The sequence below is a fragment of the Cinclus cinclus genome, chromosome 2 (genome assembly GCF_963662255.1).
Source record: "Cinclus cinclus chromosome 2, bCinCin1.1, whole genome shotgun sequence".
NCBI lineage: Eukaryota > Metazoa > Chordata > Aves > Passeriformes > Cinclidae > Cinclus > Cinclus cinclus.
Window position 1 is genome coordinate 98,893,752 of NC_085047.1, and position 7,220 is coordinate 98,900,971.

Sequence of the window (7,220 nt, forward strand, 5' to 3'; positions counted from 1 at the left end):
GTTTTAATCATGGAAACTTGTGCTCAGGGTCTAAATAACTTAAGAGATGCCTAAAAAACTCTTGCAAATTCTGAAAAGAAAAAAATCACTTAAAAGCATAGAAGCCAAATAAAGCATTGAAAATATCAAACTACTGGGCAGATTATAAAGACATGAAAATATTCTTCTAAAACTTTACAACTGGCCCTATTTCCATGATTATTTCTTTAATGAAAAGAGTAAAAGTAGATTAAGTTAAGAAACAATTTTCCTCATGTGGATTTTTCCTTTTCATTTCATTTAGAAATAATTCAGAAGTGCTCTTGTCATGCCAAATGAAAAACTGTTAAGAATGCTTCAATGAAATATATCTTCATTATAGCAGACTTGTTATTTGGGTCTCCCAAAGGTTACCTTGGTAACTTTTTACATTGATCTTCCTCAAGTATAGTCCATGTCCTGTTGTGTTAGAAACATTTCAAGAATGCCAAATCATATTTCAATATCTGTACCTTGACTTCTGAAATTGCTTTGGCTGACTTGTTCAGTGTACAGGTAGAGAAGCAAAAGGAGGAACAGAAGGTGTTGACAGAGTGATCTTACAGAATAAAAGACCACATTGTATCTTGTTATCTCAGGTATTTCTTTTTTAAAGTCTCTCCCCTTATTTATACTTTGGAATAAGGTGACCATGAAAAATAGAGCTTAGCAAAAGAATGGGCATATGAAAAGAAAGACTTTACTGTACCAGTATATCAGCTGAAACTACGCAGTATGTTTGGCAGCATGAGGACGTGCCTTTGGAAAAGGGAATTTCATAGATCAAGTGGAGAAGGTGTAATTTCCTTACCTGTACTTTACAATAACTCTTCTGCCTCTTTGAATAAATGCACAGTCAGTTTTTGGTTGTCTGGTTGGTTTTTTGCCAGTTTATACTCTTACACCAACATGAGGAAAAAATCCTGAACTCGTGCATATTCTCAGCCTTCCCTTTCAGTTGTGCAAAAACCCTTAAATCCAACAAATACTACTGGGAACATGCATTCCAACCAAGTGAGTGGGAAGTCAGAGGAGCTGAAGGCTACAAGAGGAGACCGAAAGCTGTGGCATTGGTAATTTATTTTTCTTTTGCTGGGATTCTTTCCTGAGTGAACTACTAGAAACCTTCAGGGAGGTGCTCTCAAGCTAACTTTTTTTCCTTAAAAAAACCAAATTAAACAAACAAACAAACAAACAACAACAAAACAAAACAAAATGGGAATGAAAAAGGCTTAGTTGAAAAAACAGCTGCAAATTTTGTCACTGATCATCCATGCCAGGTAGAAATAACAGTCCATTTTGTTATAGAACAAAGTGTCAGCTCATCTCTCCCCACCCTACCAAAACGGAAAGTGGGTGAGAAAAAAAGAACACTTAAAAAAATGGTCGTTGGGGATCACAAGTGATAAAACAAAAGAGGGAAAAAAAGTGTTGAAATAGAAAATGGGGTATAAATAGCAGGACTGCTGGGGTTACAGAGATTACATTAAAGAGGAAAACAAGAGCCACGTGTGCATCCCAAGGACCCCTCCAAAAGTAAAGAATTTCACCTCAGCCTGTGCAACTGCCTGAACTTCAGGACTTTTCTGCAGACCACATCAAAGGACTGCCTGCAACTACAAGAGGCTCTAGAGCAACATAAGTATCAATACCTAGGGAGTGGCTTTACAGAAAAGAATAAAGCAACTAACACTTCTTTGCTATGGGACTGCAGAATAGAAAGGGCTGACTTCTAAGGCTGTGTTCCTGACAGCCTGGGTGACCCAGGCTGACACCTGGGGGATGCATTTGTGGCTGTGCTGCACAAATCCAGGAAGCAGCTTCTTCTGCCCTCAGTCTTGGGGCATTGGGGTGCCCTCTGCTCTCTCTGGCACTGACTGCATCTGATGAGCCACACAACACCCCTCTAACCCTCCTGCGGTGGCCCCAGCTGTTCTCTCCTGACTTGAACTGCACATGCCCTCTACACACCCTGCCTCTCCCAGCACTTCTCTGATCACCAAGGCAGACATAAGGTCTCTATCTTTTTCTTCCTTTCCAAGCTCCTGACTTAGGGGCAGCAGCTTGCTGCATTATTTATGATATCGCAGTCTAAGGCCAGGAATGAGGGAGGTTTGCATTCCAAGAGAGCCATTTCTTTCCCATGAAAAGTATCTACAATCCGAACACCCAGAGTATGTTTTCTACTACAGACAAATAATTTCCATGATATGTGGCTTGTATAAATACCTTATTTCTACCTCTTTCCCTACAACTTTTGCCCTCCATAGCAACATAAAATAATGACAAACCCTGAAGGAAAACAGCAAAATTTTGTCCATTTTCCTTGGATTTATTCTATGCAGATGGGGTCAGTGCGCACCCTTTGAATTACTTGTGATTATGATTATTTCATCTTTTTTCCCCCCTTCAAGTACTTCTGCAGCTTCATTGACCCCACTCTGCTACTGTGATCAAGCCTCTCTCAGGATAAGTGTGTTCAGTATGCTTTCTCCTAAAAGTCTTGGGCCACTGATAATCTGAAGATAAAATTGGAAATACAACTGAAGGCCTGAAGATTGTACAGCCTGCTGCATGGACACCTGCAGGCCCCACGCCTTGATGCCACCACCATTTCACATAGCATGACTCTTTCACAGTCCAATTAAACCAGGAAGGTAGGGAAGTCTTAGCTTTAGCTCTCTTCTAGATTGAAATATTACTGTTATTTCATGAGACAGAAACCAAGGCAAAAATACTGCAGTCAAATGCAATGTGTATTTTGTAATAACTTTACCTGGAGTTATTAAAATCTTGGTAAGTTTCTAAGAATATTTGTCACTATATGTAGTTTGTACTTCAGCCCAAGCTTCTACTCAACTTTGCCACAGCTACATTTGCTCAGTCTATATTCCAATGAGACTCCTTATTATGCAAACAGCTGTTCCAGGACAGCTGGCAGTGGAGGGGAAAACAAACAGTAGCAGAAACTTCCTAAGCTTCTCCAAGGAAACCTGGCCTGAGACCTTCTAAAATTTAAAAAAAAAAATCTTGTACCAGTCACATGCAGTATAATGTGGGGTGGTTTTTTTGCCCAAAGGACTCTAAAGCTATGAAAAAACCACAGCTTTAGAAAAAAACAGGGCCTGGAAACTAGCTTAAGCACTGGACTGCTAATTGCCTATTATGCTTAACTGCAAGCATGTGTCCTGGAAAAGGTTTGGTTCATGTCAGCTCACACTGTCCCAGACAGAATCCAGATCAGGAGAATGGTGAGTGTGCAGCCCATTCCAGCAGGGAGCACGTACCAGGCAAACACCAGACCAGCCTCCCCTTTTCCCTCCTCCTGTGCATAGCATCACCTTTTTTCACTGCCTTCAGACTCTCAAGAGCATAGGATACATGTTCTCAACTTCATACTATGAAAATGTCACTCCAATTACCCTTTCTTTTTCAGGAAAATAATGAGCCAATTAAAAAAGCACAAACATACTAACGGCTCTATCTTAGGTCCATGAAAAGGAAATAATTGCTTTGTAATATAGATCAGGTCAGGTCTTGGCACTTGACCAAAAAGCCAAGTGCCTTCACTTGTTTTATTTGGTCTTATAGTCTGGTTGCAAGAATCTGGTCTTAGCTTCATAAGGATGGCAGAAGGCACCTGTGACACTAAGGTCACCATTCTCTGGACAATATTGTCAGGCACATGGTGGATGGAGCTGTGAAGGGCCAGGAGCTGGATTCAGTGATCCTTGTGGGTCCTTTACAACTCAGCATATTCTGTGATTTTGTGATCCTGCTGAAACCCTTGAGGGCATTAGAACCACAAAAGATTTTTTTTCCCTTGTGCAGAACAAATGTTAGTTTTGATCCTAGAAACAACAATTGCTTTGGCTGAAACATCTCTGTTTGAAATAGACACCCAAGTAAGAACATCCGGAGGAATGTCCTTCATAAGTAACAATAATCTCATCATATGTAGCCCTTTTTTATTCCTGAGATGTCTGTAGTTTTACAGTAAATTAGAGTGGTTTTTTTCCTTCTCTTTGTTTTTATTTTTAAGATATCAGAATTTAATTATGTTGAAAAAGGAAGCATGCTTCATTTAAGTGCTATCAGAATTTCTTTCTTGAGCTGTTTCATGGGAAGAATCCTTACTTCTTTTTCTCTGTTTACACTGAAGGTTCATGGAGCCAATGTAAACAGCAAAATTAGTATAAACACCAGGGATTAACTTTGGGAGATTTGAAAGCAGCAGGGTTTTCCTTAATAAAATTAAACAAATAGTTTAGTATTTCTATATATCTTTATATATAGTTTAGAGGTCCTAAAGATGTATGTTGCCCTTAATAAACATTCACCATTTGAGTTTTTTGAGGATTTCCACAAAAAAACCCAAGGATAGCATTATGTTGGTGTTAAGCTAATTTTTTATTAACTTCAAGGAGAGGATAACAGGATTATTGCTTCATTAAACATGCAGACACTCACTGAGGTTGTATTCTCTGCACTCCAATACAGCAAGATTTTTGTACAATATTCTTAAAGGATTGTTGTCTCTTTCTTGTTGGCTGTGCTTTGACTCTAACTACCTCCTCCTGCTGCTTATTGTGAACGTCCTCTGCTTCTTCCGAGTGTCCTGTAATATTAATGGGGAAATTTCCATTATCCTAATAGTAAAGCTCCTGGTTATAATTACTTTTAAAAAACGAGGGGGCAAAAAAAAAAAAAAAAAAAAAAGAAAGAAAATAATGTCACTCTGCAAAAAAAAAAAAAAATATATATATATATTATCTTGCCCTGGTCAATGCCAGAACAAATAATTTTGCTTTCTAACAAGCAAGACATAGAACATGCAGGTGATGGCTGTTGAATAAAAGCTTAGGAAGCCAGCTGTACAGTTTTAAGAGATTCCAGTGTGGCCGATGTGATGAGAGCCTCATAAAGCCAAAACACCCTCAGAACACTCAAAAGCTTCTGCTTGCCATTTCCAGCCTGGACAAAATGAAGGAGGGATTTTAAAGAACTCAGTGCAGAGCTAAAATAATTATTGATTGCTTAGGTACAACTGAAATCTCCCCGGTATTTACAGGAAGCACTGACAGTGTGGTGCTGGAGTTGATGGAAACACCCTCGGCTGACGTGACTTCCCTTCAGGTGAGCCAGGTAAATACACACCTGGCACCCGAACATCCATCCCTGGAGAAACAGTGAAAAGCAGGGCAGATTCAAACAACAGCAACTAACAGTACGCGTACCGCATCTTGCCAGACTATCTGTGTGTGCGTTTAGGGCGCTGTCACTTTGTGTTGGCCTGCAGAAGCAGAGCGAGCAGCCCGGCACCAGCAGACATGGGGCTGAAACGGAGGTTACACGCACCGGGGCAGTGAAGGCTCCGCACAGAGCAGATCGTGCGCAGGCCGCGGGCACCCCTTCCTCGTGCAGCCCAAGGCTCGGTGTTCCCAGCGTACTACGCAAGGATCGAGGCAGGGAATTCTCCTCCTCAGGGGACCCCGGCAACTCTTCCCGGCGGGGCCAGGGCGCTGCCCGCGCCCGCCGCAGGACTACAGCTCCCAGCGAGCCTTGCGCCGCCTCCATCTTCCCCTCACGAACACCGCGGGTTGCGTTGCTGGAACACAAGGCCTTGTTGAAATAAAACCTGCCCTTGAACAAAACTTTCTCAGGGTGTGCTTTGAGCCTGCAGTGAGGCGCGCAGCTGAAATAGATCCTCGAATTAGCCCTCGAACTGGGTTCACTTTGGCAAGAGGCCGGAGTCTCTACTCACAGGCTGCTCTGTCTCCCAGAGGAGCTGTAAATCTGCTTTTCTTTCCTGGAAGCGATGTAGTGTCCTGGGAACGTCCTCAAAATACGTGGTGGGTCAGCTCATCTCCTGCTTCAGCAATATTCAACAAACCCGGCCCCTGGCCTCTCACAGCACTCACCCCCCTCCGCTGTTCTCAGTGCCTTGGCCGATGATCCTGAAGATGCTTCCTGACATTGCTCTGCTGCCTGGGATTTCTCCTTGCTGCACACTTGCTGCCCACCAGTGAGGAGCTGTAGTTCAACCTTTGCTAAATCTCTTATGTCTGTACCAGGCCTTTTGTTTATGTGCTATACATGGCAGGAACAACTCACGACAGGTGCTGCACAGGCAGTATGTACAGACACACACACAAACATAATTTTCTAAGTGGCTAATGCTCTTTATTTTTGATTTTGGACAGCCATTTGGCAGTCTTCACTATGGAGAATGCAGTACATTTGAAAAATCCATGTTCTGTATTTTATCTAGAAGTAGTCATCGCCTGGGTAGCACTATCACGGGTTTTCCATAAACACACCAGTATTTCTCCTCTCTTGGCTCCTTTGGGTGGATCTTAGTTAAACACAGCTCACATGCAGGATTTTGAAAGCCCTGCTAGAGGAGCCTTGGCAAGGCCAGGGATCTGCAGGCAAGTATTATCTACAGCAAGGTGGCTCAGGGAGATAAGGATGGATGCACATGTGCATCTCCCTGGGAGTGGGAGCAAGGAGACAGTAGACGGCAACAACTCAAATGCTATGGCAGAGAGTTATATATAAATATGAGGAGACCCAAGTAAAAAGAAATTTGAGCCAAAAGATTTGAGGAGTAGATTGGGTGGGAGCCATAAAAGTGGCCTGGGGTGAAGTAGGAGAGGCTGAGACTAACAAGAAGCAGAGTCTGCAAGTGGACACCAGTGGGGAAGAAGGAGTCATGTAAGAGGCAGTGTGGAAATACATAAGCTGTTTATGCAAAAGTGGTGTGAGGCTCCTTTTGTATGAGTGCTCTTAACACCAGGTTGGAGGCAGGGACATAAGCACAAGCTGGTGATTCTCCTTCCCTTGTTTTGTTGTTGCTGTTATCCCTTATTTTTAAAGCACGGTAGTTCCTTGGAAGCAGCTTTGTTCTCCAAATGTCCAACACCTTTTTCTTTATCTTATAAAAAAGAAAAAAGTAACACTTCCTGCAATTGCATCCATGCATTTTGGAGCCTGTTTCCTAACCTTAGCATCAGTGGGCTCTGAACAATTTCAAGAATGCTTCCTTAATTTTCTCTCTCTTTTCCATCAATTGGTTTTTCTCACTCCACCCAGTCTTAGCAGCAAGTTTATAGGCTTTTCCAACCATTCCCACTATAAAAATGTGCATTTTGAATCAAAAGAAATTGAATATTCAGTCTATCCTATGCCATCCCAGTGAG